This window comes from Oncorhynchus keta, chromosome 30 (assembly GCF_023373465.1).
Source record: "Oncorhynchus keta strain PuntledgeMale-10-30-2019 chromosome 30, Oket_V2, whole genome shotgun sequence".
NCBI classification, from domain to species: Eukaryota; Metazoa; Chordata; class Actinopteri; order Salmoniformes; family Salmonidae; genus Oncorhynchus; species Oncorhynchus keta.
The window spans coordinates 10,798,338-10,811,529 of record NC_068450.1 but is presented as its reverse complement, the minus strand read 5'-3'; positions in this window follow the sequence as shown (position 1 = coordinate 10,811,529).

Below are 13,192 nucleotides of genomic sequence, written 5' to 3'. Positions count from 1 at the left end.
GTACTCAATTACATACTTCATGGTTGCTAGGATTTTGTTGTTAAATTGACACCGTTGTTTCTGTTCTGCTTGATGTATAAATCGAATGCAAACGAGTTCTCTTTTAGTAATCATAAATAATCTTATTGGTACTGTTGGAATGGGGATTAATCTATAGTATATTTAGTATAGTCGCCTGTATAGTATAGTTTATTATATTATAGTATAGCGTAGTACAGTATAGTACAGTAAAGTATAATATTGTATTGTATAGTAGTACAGGACAATATAGTATGTTACAGTATAGTATACTACAGTATATTATATTATAGTATATTATAGTACAGTGCAGTACAGTATGGTATGGCATTATATTGTATAGTACAGTACAGTATACTATATTATAGTGTATTATAGTATAGTATTGCATTGTATAGTATAGTAGTATATTAGTATATTATATTATATTATAGTATTGCATAGGTTTATGGTATAGTAGGCATAATCTACAATAGATTATAGATTTGAAGATTGTAGATGATTTAATAGTATATTTATTATAGTATTTTCCAGAGCCATATGTGAGCCATATATTTAGAGATTTGGGACAACTTTTAGCCAGTTTTTCTAATTCTAGACATTCAGTTACTTAGCATTGTTTAAAAATTCTTATGGATCAGACCCTTTCTTTCAATTTTCGCCTAAAATGACATACCCAAATCTAACTGCCTGTAGCTCAGGACCTGAAGGAAGGATATGCATATTCTTCATACCATTTGAAAGGAAACAATTTGACCTTTGTGGAAATGTGAATGTAGGAGAATATAACATTAGATCTGGTAAAAGATAATACAAAGAAAAAAACATGCGTTCTTTCAACATTTTTGTGTGCCATCTTCTTTGAAATGCAAGAGAAAGGCCATAATGTATTATTCCAGCCCAAGCGCAATGTATATTTCGGCCACTAGATGGCAGCAGTGTATGTGTAAAGTTTATACTGATCCATTGAACCATTGCATTTCAGTTCAAGATTTTGTATCAAGACTGCCCAAATGTGCCTAATTGGTTTATTAATAACTTTAAATTCATAACTGTGCACTGTCCTCAAACAATAGCATGGTATTATTTTACTCTAATAGCTACTGTAAATTGGACAGTGCAGTTAGATTAACAAGAATTTAAGCATTCTGACAATATCAGATATATCTATGTCCTGGGAAATGTTCTTGTTACTTACAACCTCATGCTAATCATATTAGCCTATGTTAGTGTAACCGATGTGAAATGACTAGCTAGGTAGCGGTGGTGCGCGCTAATAGCATTTCAATCGTTGATGTCACTCGCTCTGAGGCCTTGAAGTAGTTGTTCCCCTTGCTCTGCAAGGGCAGCGGCTTTTTTTGGCGCAATGGGTAACAATGCTTCGAGGGTGGCTGTAGTCAATGTGTGCAGAGGGTCCCTGGTTCGAGCCCAGGTAGGGGCGAGGAGAGGGACGGAAGCTATACTGTTAAATTAGCTCAACCGTCCCAAAGGGGACCCACCAATAGAGGTTAAATGTTCCCCATGTTATGTTAATGGGGAACTAACATGGCTGCCATACAATGTTGTAGTGTCATGTAAATGCATCATAATGCAAAAACACAACTCTCTAAATACACAGCTCTCGTCTGTCCTGTACCAAATGCCCTCAGTTCAGTTGTAGCCTTATGAACCCTGTGAGTGGTCCTATTATATTCAGAGGAAAACATTTAGACACTTATGAACCCTGTGAGTGGTCCTATTATATTCAGGGGAAAACATTTAGACACTTTCTGCTACCTGCCTCCTTGGCGTTGCCATGGAAATTGGACATTTACAGGCACAAATAAAATACCAGATGGTGTAGGTCCACAAAATGATCAGCTTTGTTCAGCAGCCACCATACCTCAAGAGAAATAAAGAAATAATATTTATTATGATTATGTTATGCTGTTGATATTTCAAATGATAATTTAGACTACTAAAGTATTTCATATCTCTGGATTCCTTTTGTTCATATCTCATTTTACATGTCATTTTATGTAGGTTTAAATTACGCACTCAAGGTTAGGCCACCCGGCTGGCTGATCAAGAGGTCTTCAACTAATGTATATAATTAAATATTAGAACTCTAGAACTAGAGTTGAGACCTATCTAATTAAATATTAGAACTCTAGAACTAGAGTTCAGACCTATGGAATTAAATATTAGAACTCTAGAACTAGAGTTGAGAACTATCTAATTAAATATTAGAACTCTAGAACTAGAGTTCAGACCTATTGAATTAAATATTAGACCTAGAGTTCAGACCTATAGAATTAAATATTAGAACTCTAGAACTCGAGTTGAGACCTATATAGTTAAATATTATTACTCAGTGGTCCTTCTGTGGCTCAGTTGGTAGAGCATGGCGCTTGTAACGCCAGGGTAGTGGGTTCAATTCCCGGGACCACCAATACGTAGAATGTATGCACACATGACTGTAAGTCGCTTTGGATAAAAGCGTCAGCTAAATGGCATATATTATTATATATTACTCTAGAACTATAGTTCAGACCTATATAATTAAATATTAGAACTCTACAACTAGAGTTTAGACCTAAATATTTTAATTAAATATTATAACTTCGGAATGACATGAAAACTCCCGAACTAGAGACTAAAATGACAGTGATAGAACCAGAGAACGACATAGGACTGATAATCAGAGACCCTAATAGAAGACATAAAAGGGGTTATTTACTGTCAAGCTAACAGACGTCATGCATTGCAACAGTGAAATCCGTAGCATTTCCAGTAAGTGCCATATGAGTCAGTTGCGTGGTATCTGAGCTATGAGTGTTCTTCTACTCTCTGCTGATTGAAAGATGTAATTAATCTCTATTACTAATTAGTGACTGACAGTCCCACGAGGCTCCATTATGAGGCCCCTGTTTGCCTGGATGTCAAAGACAAAGACCGCTCACATTGACATAGATGGAAACCATCCCTTTACATTTTCTCAAGTTAAAACAAACCTCCAACTGTTCTTTCTTATTCAATAGTTCTCAAACATTAGGCTTAAAGTAAACACCTTTGAAAGCCAGACAAGAGTTTTCAAGGGTTGTGTGAAGATGAATATGCCTTACTTTACAGTGTCATAGTGTTTTGAAACCTGGTGGAAGTGTAGGCTATTAGTAGCAGTCGTTATAATGACTGTGAGTGAAAGCATTAATCAGACACAACCTTCAGTACCTCCGTGTGTGTATGAGTTAGTGTATGTGTGTGTGTGTGTGTGTGTGTGTGTGTGTGTGTGTGTGTGTGTGTGTGTGTGTGTGTGTGTGTGTGTGTGTGTGTGTGTGCGTTAGTGCACTGTAAAAAGTCATTCGTTCCGCTAACAATTCATTTTTTAACCCAACTCAAAGTACAGCACCTTCACAAAGTCTTCATACCCCCTTTGACTTCGTCCACATGTTCTTGTGTTACAGCCTGAATTCAAAATGGATTCAATATTTTTTTTCTCGCCCCATAACGACAAAGTGAAAACATGTTGTTAGAAATAATAAATATCCATAAATATTTAATTTACATAAGTATTCACAACCCTGAGTCAATACATGTTGGAATCAGCCTTTTGCAGAGTCTTTCTGGGTAAGTCTGAGAGTTTTCCACACCTGGATTGTACAATATTTGTCCATTATTCTTTTCAACATTCTTCAAGCTCTGTCAATATAAGGGCACAAGGCGAGACCCAGATGCAGACAAGGCGAGACCCAGATGCAGACAAGGCGAGACCCAGATGCAGACAAGGCGAGACCCAGATGCAGACAAGGATGCAGACAAGGCGAGACCCAGATGCAGACAAGGCGAGACCCAGATGCAGACAAGGCGAGACCCAGATGCAGACAAGGCATGACCTGGTACTCATAATGTCCCCTCGCTGTGTTGAAAGCTCTATTCCACTCATCTCCTTCGCGTATCCGAACCAGGTGGTAAACAGTCCCAAAGGTCCAGCTTGGAAAAAAATGGTGGCCCCCTGGAGAGGTTCAAAAGCCGAGTAGAGGAATTATAGGGGGTAACGATTCTTAATCGTAATGTCATTTAGACCCCGGTGGTCCTATTATATTCAGGGGAAAACATTTAGACACGTATGAACCCTGTGAGTGGTCCTATTATATTCAGAGGAAAACATTTAGACACTTATGAACCCTGTGAGTGGTCCTATTATATTCAGGGGAAAACATTTAGTCACTTCCTGCTACCTGCCTCCTTGGCGTTGCCATGGAAATTGGACATTTAGAGGCACAAATAAAATACCAGATGGTGTAGGTCTACAAAATGATTAGCTTTGTTCAGCAGCCACCATACCCCAAGAGAAATAAAGAGAAATAAAGAAATAATATTTATTATGATTATGTTATGCTGTTGATATTTAAAATTATAATTTAATGCACGGATAATTGCAAATTATAATTCTTCTCCACAATGAAAAACCCTGCACCGGCAGGAGATGCAGACGGACGGCCCCAGTAGCCAGAGACTCCTTTATGTACTCCTCCATGCCCTTGGTCTCCGGCCCGGATAGAGAATATAGCCTACCATGAGGTGCAGGAGGATGGTGCAGGAGAAGAGAAGTACCAAGTGCCTTGCTGAAGACCTCCAGGAGGTCGTGGTACTCTGTGGGGATGGCAGAGAAATCCGAGACTTGACTTAAGCCCTGAGGAGACCATCTCAGGGAAGGCTGCAGTGCTTTGAGTTAATGGGAATGGCAGAACGGACTCCAACCCAGGATTGATCTTGTCGTCCAGTGAATAACGGGGTTGTGATTTTTGAGCCAAGAAAATCCCAAAACAGGAACATGGGGGGAATCAATGAGGAGAAGCTGTATAGCCTCACTGTGATTTCCTGAACCCCGCAGATGAACAGGAACAGTGCTGTGGGTGACTCTGCCAATGGAGTGGCTGTTCCAGTGCTCTAGTGTCCATGGGAACAGAGAGGAGTTGAGTGGGGACTTCATAAACCAGGGTAGCGTCCATAAAACTTTCATCCACCCCCAGAGCCAATGAGCACCCGGAGAGATTTAGACTGGTCTCCCCACAGCAGTATCACAAAAAAAGGAGTGCAGTTGATGGAATTTAGAGGATTCCCAGTCTGGCTCACCAGAGTACTTGTACCTACTACAGAAATAGGTCTCTTAACTGGGCAGGTGGCTACATAATGTCCCGCAGCCCCACAGTACAGACAACTGTTGGAACTTAGCCCATGTGAACGTTCCCTAGGCAATAATATAGCTCTGCCCAGTTGCATATCTTCCAGAGTATCTGACTCACCTGTCACCAATGATTCTCGAGGGAGCTCGGGTGGCTTCGGATCCTCTTGGAAAAACAGTCTTCAGGGACTTCCGGATTCCTACGAAGGTGAGCGAGCCACTGCGGATGAACGAGGGTGACCTCGGCCAGATCTCCTCTCACTCCTTCCTTCCCTTAGTCCATGGAGAACAAGAGCACCTCCTCCCAGCTGCCCACTGCACTGAGGCTAGGGAACACGGTCACCACCGACAAATCCATGATTATCGAAAACTTCAACTAGCATTTCTCAACGGCTGGCCATGCCTTCCGCCTGGCTACTCCTACCTCGGCCAACAGCTCCGGCCCCCCCGCAGCTCCTCGCCCAAGCCTCTCCAGGTTCTCCTTTACCCAAATCCAGATAGCAGATGTTCTTAAAGAGCTGCAAAACCTGGACCCGTATAAATCAGCTGGGCTTGACAATCTGGACCCTCTATTTCTGAAACTATCCGCCGTCATTGTCGCAACCCCTATTACCAGCCTGTTCAACCTCTCTTTCATATCGTCTGAGATCCCCAAGGATTGGAAAGCTGCCGCAGTCATCCCCCTCTTCAAAGGGGGAGACACCCTGGACCCAAACTGCTACAGACCTATATCCATCCTGCCCTGCCTATCTAAGGTCTTCGAAAGCCAAGGCAACAAACAGGTCACTGACCATCTCGAATCCCACTGTACCTTCTCCGCTATGCAATCTGGTTTCCGAGCCGGTCACAGGTGCACCTCAGCCACACTCAAGGTACTAAACGACATCATAACCGCCATCGATAAAAGACAGTACTGTGCAGCCGTCTTCATCGACCTTGCCAAGGCTTTCGACTCTGTCAATCACCATATTTTTATCGGCAGACTTAGTAGCCTCGGTTTTTCGGATGACTGCCTTGCCTGGTTCACCAATTACTTTGCAGACAGAGTTCAGTGTGTCAAATCGGAGGGCATGTTGTCCGGTCCTCTGGCAGTCTCTATGGGGGTGCCACAGGGTTCAATTCTCGGGCCGACTCTTTTCTCTGTGTATATCAATGATGTTACTCTTGCTGCGGGCGATTCCCTGATCCACCTCTACGCAGACGACACCATTGTATACACTTTCGGCCCGTCATTGGACACTGTGCTATCTAACCTCCAATCGAGCTTCAATGCCATACAACACTCCTTCCGTGGCCTCCAACTGCTCTTAAATGCTAGTAAAACCAAATTCATGCTTTTCAACCGATCGCTGCCTGCACCCGCATGCCCGACTAGCATCACCACACTGGATGGTTCCGACCTTGAATATGTGGACACCTATAAGTACCTAGGTGTCGGGCTAGACTGCAAACTCTCCTTCCAGACCCATATCAAACATCTCCAATCGAAAATCAAATCAAGAATCGGCTTTCTATTCCGCAACAAAGCCTCCTTCACTCACGCTGCCAAGCTTACCCTAGTAAAACTGACTATCCTACCGATCCTCGACTTCGGCGACGTCATCTACAAAATTGCTTCCAACACTCTACTCAGCAAACTGGATGCAGTTTATCACAGTGCCATCCGTTTTGTCACTAAAGCACCTTATACTACCCACCACTGCGACTTGTATGCTCTAGTCGGCTGGCCCTCGCTACATATTCGTCGCCAGACCCACTGGCTTCAGGTCATCTACAAGGCCATGCTAGGCAAAGCTCCGCCTTATCTCAGCTCACTGGTCACGATGGCAACACCCATCCGTAGCACGCGCTCCAGCAGGTGTATCTCATTGATCATCCCTAAAGCCAACACCTCATTCGGCCGCCTTTCGTTCCAGTACTCTGCTGCCTGTGACTGGAACGAATTGCAAAAATCGCTGAAGTTGGAGACTTTTATCTCCCTCACCAACTTCAAACATCAGCTAGCTGAACAGCTAACCGATCGCTGCAGCTGTACATAATCTATTGGTAAATAGCACACCCATTTTCACCTACCTCATCCCCACAGTTTTTATTTATTTACTTTTCTGCTCTTTTGCACACCAATATCTCTACCTGTACATGATTATCTAATCATTTATCACTCCAGTGTTAATCTGCAATATTGTAATTATTCGCCTACCTCCTCATGCCTTTTGCACACATTGTATATAGACTCCCCTTTTTTCTCTGTGTTATTGACTTGTTAATTGTTTACTCCATGTGTAACTCTGTGTTGTCTGTTCACACTGCTATGCTTTATCTTGGCCAGGTCGCAGTTTCAAATGAGAACCTGTTCTCAACTAGCCTACCTGGTTAAATAAAGGTGAAATAAAAAAAATAAAAAAGACGTCCATCAACACTAATGATGAGGGGCGATGAGGGAGTCGAGGTCCACTGGTAATTTCAGAGCAGCCAGATCATCTTTTACATCCTCAGATAATCTGTGAAGAAAGGTATCAAAAAGAGACTCCGGATTCCAGGCGCTCTCAGCGGCCAACGTGCGAAAGTCAACAGTCAGCCACACCACGGGAGTCTTGACGTAATTCAAGATGTTTTCGGGCCGCTTCTCTCCCGGATATCCCGGAGAAAGGAACACCTTCATCACCTCTTCCATGAAATCCTCCAGATGATGACAAATGTCAGATTGTTGCTCCCAAACTGCGTAGCCCAGGAGAGCACCCTTCCTGACGTTAGCGTAATAAGATATGCTATCTTTAATCGGTCCGAAGGAAACGAAGATGGCTGTAGCTCAAAAATAAGGGAGCATTGAGAAAGAAAACCCTGGCAGGTACCAGGATCCCCAGAATGTCGCTCTGGAGGTGGTAAGCGGGGTTCCATAATAGCCTTAAACCCTTGGTCATGGCATTCTGCCAGGGAACGAAGCCCTTCCAAAAGTTCCTGTAGTAACTCTTCATGCCTCCCAATGGTGGCTCCCTGCAGGGAGACAGCGTGGCGGAGCTGGTCCCAGTCTGCTGGGTATGTCATGGCCAGTTTGTACTATAAGGGCACAAGGCGAGATATAGATGCAGATACGGGAGGCAGATGGTTTGAGTCTTGATATTTAATTAACAACCCAAAGGGAAGGCAAGAGAATGGTCGTGGACAGGCAAAAGATCAAAATCAGTTGAGAGTCCAGGAGGTCAGGGCAGGCAGAATGGTCAGACAAGGGTCAAAACCGGGAGGACTAGCAAAAGAAAATAGAAGCAGGAGTACAGGAAAAACGCTGGTTGACTTGAAAAACATACAAGACGAATTGGCACAGAGAGACAAGAATCACAGCGATATATACACCACATATAATAAGCGACACAGGAGGGGTGAGGACAATCACAAGACAGGTGAAACGGATCAGGGTGTGAAAGTCAAATTGGTTGCTGATCATTGCTAGACAACCATTTTCAAGTCTTGCCATAGATTTTCAAGCAGTTTTAAGTCATAACTGTAACTTGGCCACTCAGGAACATTCACTCTCATCTTGGTAAGAATCTCCACTGTATATTTGGCCTTGTGTTTTAGGTTCTTGTCCTGCTGAAAGGTGAATTCATCCCCAGTGTCTGGTGGAAAGCAGATTGAACCAGGTTTTCCACTAGGATTTTGCTGTGCTTAGCTCCATTTAATTATTTTTTTATCCTGAAAAACTCCCCATTCCTTAACGATTACAAGCAAACCCATAACATGATGCAGCCACCACTAGGCTTGAAAATATGGAGAGTGGTACTCAGTAATGTGTTGTATTTGTCACGCCTGCTCCCGCTCTCGCTCTCTGGCACTCAAGGGCGCCAGGCTGCCCTTCATGACGTACACTTGTCACCATCATTACACGCAGCTGCGCAATATTGGACTCATGTGAACTCCATTGCTTTGTTGATTGCCCCAGTTGTATCTGTCTGTTCCTCCGTTGGTTCCCCCGTGTCGGCATTGATGTCGTTATTTCTACCCCTGTCCAGACGCTGTTCCTGTTATGTTTCATGTCCGTTGTTTATTAAATGTTCACTCCCTGTACTTGCTTCTCGTCTCCAGCTTCGAAATCCCCACAGAATGCTGACACCACTAAAGGAAGCATCAGGGAGTTTTGGATTTTTGTTTTGGTTGGTGACGTCGGGTCCGGGTGCCGTCGCCAATGGAACCGGTGGCGCCTTAGCTAGCTCGTTTTGGCTTCCACGCCTCACAGCTAGCTCGTTTTGGCTTCCACGCCTCAGCTAGCTCGTTTTGGCTTCCACGCCTCAGCTAGCTCGTTTTGGCTTCCACGCCTTAGCTAGCTCGTTTCGGCTTCCACGCCTTAGCTAGCTCGTTTTGGCTTCCACGCCTTAGCTAGCTCGTTTTGGCTTCCACGCCTTAGCTAGCTCGTTTTGGCTTCCACGCCTTAGCTAGCTCGTTTTGGCTCCCACGCCTCAGCCGGATCGTCTGGCTCCCACGCCTCAGCCGGCTCGTCTGGCTCCCACGCCTCAGCCGGCTCGTCTGGCTCCCACGCCTCAGCCGGCTCGTCTGGCTCCCACGCCTCAGCCGGCTCGTCTGGCTCCCACGCCTCAGCTGGCTCGTCGGCTACTATTATTCTGACATTTCACATTCTTAAAATAAATTGGTGATCCTAACTGACTGAAGACAGGGAATTTTTACTAGGATTAAATGTCAGGAATTGTGAAAAACTGAGTTTAAATGTATTTGCTTAAGGTGTATGTAAACTTCCGACTTCAGCCTCATTATTGCTATTTTATTGTGTTACTATTTCCTTTTTTATTCAGCAAATATTTGTCTTACTTTTTAACTCTGCTCTCTCTCATTGTTGGGGGTGGGCTCGTAAGTAGGCATTTCATGGTAAAGTCTACATCTGTTATATTCAGCAGATGCGACCAATACAATTTGATTTGATTGTTGAGCACAGCACTCATTCCGTTTAGCTGCAGCCTTACAGGATAATGAATTAGCCCCCGTCATAAAGATTGGTGTACAGGACCTTGTTGATGGTGGGAATGGCTTGTCTCATTATTGAATGTCAATTTGCTGGACGGCTTTGACATCTGTCCATCATGATGAATTACACATCATAGCAAAACAAACTGCTTAATACTATTACAGAAATATATTTTTATTTCCTTAAACATGCATACATCATTGTGTAAAAGCCAAACATTTTGGAATTACACACAATCCTATAAAAACAGAGACAAGTGGCACTATTAAGTACTCATAACTTGTAAAAACGTTAGAATTCTATATGAGCACAACACAGCACAATAAATCAAGTGTCTGACTGCTATTTCATTTTATTATTGCAAGTATTACATAATGGAGTCAAGTAATAATTACTTATTAAATATATTTTACATTGACTTTATAATAATAATAATCATAACTTGTAAAAATCTATAATTTTAGATTAGCAGAACACACGTAAATAAAGTTATATTTACTCAATAACCTAATATTTGTTAAGAACTCAAAAACATTAAGTGATAGAACACCTGATTGACTAGTGAGTAGAACTTATATGATGTGAGTTCTACAGGCAGTTGGAGATGTTTAAGTAAACACTACTCAATTGCTTTTTTTGAGTTACACAATTACTTTTTATAATGTGTACGTGTGTGATAATTATTGTGTTCTTGATCAAAATGAGACTAATTAATACAAGTTTCCTGGGTTCCTCTTTTAGTACTGATTTTATAATCTAGCAAATATTTAAGTGCGACAATTAAAATGAATCAAACAATGTAATTCCTCCTAAGACCTAGTAGTTACACACTTCTGTATACATTATTAATGCTGTTATGATGATTAAAGTCCTTCAGATACAACCAGCCTGCAGTAGAGGCGAGAGTGCATGAAACTAGTTGCGTTTGGATTATATAGCATGAGCTGCTATAGAAATCTGGCAGGGTAATGGGTTAAGATAGGTTAGCGTGGTTACGGTAGGTTAACAGGGTATAGGGTTAAGATAGGTTAGCAGGGTAAAGGGTTAAGATAAATTAGCAGGGTTAAGATAGGTTGACTGCTTGACTTATTCATTTTTAGCTCCTAGTTGCTGAAAACAGTAAATGGTTCAGTTGTCAGCATTGTTGAGTGTCTGTACAAAGAGATGACAACTCACAACAAGCCCTGCATCCCCATAAATGATCAGCCCCAAATCTCCCCCCCGTGTTAGGGGGTGGAAAGCCCCAAATCTCCCCCCGTGTTAGGGAGTGGAAAGCCCCAAATCTTCCCCCGTGTTACGGAGTGGAAAGCCCCAAATTTCCCCCCGTGTTACGGAGTGGAAAGCCCCAAATCTCCCCCGTGTTACGGAGTGGAAAGCCCCAAATCTTCCCCGTGTTACGGAGTGGAAAGCCCCAAATCTCCCCCCCGTGTTACGGAGTGGAAAGCCCCAAATCTTCCCTCCGTGTTACGGAGTGGAAAGCCCAAATCTTCCCTCCGTGTTATGGAGTGGAAAGCCCCAAATCTCCCCCCCGTGTTACGGAGTGGAAAGCCCCAAATCATCCCACCGTGTTACGGAGTGGAAAGCCCCAAATCTCCCCCGTGTTACCCCCAAATCATCCCACCGTGTTACGGAGTGGAAAGCCCCAAATCTCCCCCCCGTGTTACGGAGTGGAGAGCCCCAAATCTTCCCTCCGTGTTATGGAGTGGAAAGCCCCAAATCTCCCCCCGTGTTACGGAGTGGAAAGCCCCAAATCACCCCACCGTGTTACGGAGTGGAAAGCCCCAAATCATCCCACCGTGTTACGGAGTGGAAAGCCCCAAATCTCCCCACCGTGTTACGGAGTGGAAAGCCCCAAATCTCCCCCCGTGTTACGGAGTGGAACGCTTCCCTGACACGTTACAGTTCTGCCATCAGTCTTACTGCCTTCATCCACATTTGACGTATTGTATGAATATACACTGTATGTATCATCGTAAAAAAAAGTACTTTTGGTAGGTTGTTTGTCTAAGAGGAATTGCACAAAATGCACATTTTGCATAGTGTATACAGTAAAGGTTAATGCAATCATTTTGTTAGCGTATAAAACAATCTATTATGGATTTGATTCGACTTTAATTAAGAGTAGAATCATGCTCTGTGATGTCTGACATTGACTGAAGTAATTCAGGGAATTTTTTATGTGATTGACAGGGCTGATGATGAAGCCGAGTGTAATGATGGGTGTCTAGAGTTATGTTGAGACAGGAGAGATGGGTGGGCAACGTGCAACCGATTGGTGTCATGACTTGACGAAGGGAACTTCCAGTTTCTTGTAGTGCGATCAAAACATCTAACCTAGGAGCAGTGGTGGGCCCTTTATGGACCATATAGACACAGATGAGGATACACATACTTTGGGGCGGCAGGTAGCCTAGTGGTTAGAGGGGCGGCAGGTAGCCTAGTGGTTAGAGGGGCGGCAGGTAGCCTAGTGGTTAGAGCAGGTAGCCTAGTGGTTAGAGCAGGTAGCCTAGTGGTTAGAGCAGGTAGCCTAGTGGTTAGAGCAGGTAGCCTAGTGGTTAGAGGGGCGGCAGGTAGCCTAGTGGTTAGAGGGGCGGCAGGTAGCCTAGTGGTTAGAGGGGCGGCAGGTAGCCTAGTGGTTAGAGGGGCGGCAGGTAGCCTAGTGGTTAGAGGGGCGGCAGGTAGCCTAGTGGTTACAGCAGGTAGCCTAGTGGTTAGAGGGGCGGCAGGTAGCCTAGTGGTTACAGAGGGCCTAGTGGTTAGAGGGGCAGGTAGCCTAGTGGTTAGAGGGGCGGCAGGTAGCCTAGTGGTTAGAGGGGCGGCAGGTAGCCTAGTGGTTAGAGGGGCAGGTAGCCTAGTGGTTAGAGGGGCGGCAGGTAGCCTAGTGGTTAGAGGGGCGGCAGGTAGCCTAGTGGTTAGAGGGCAGGTAGCCTAGTGGTTAGAGGGGCGGCAGGTAGCCTAGTGGTTAGAGGGGCGGCAGGTAGCCTAGTGGTTAGAGCAGGTAGCCTAGTGGTTAGAGGGGCGGCAGGTAGCCTAGTGGT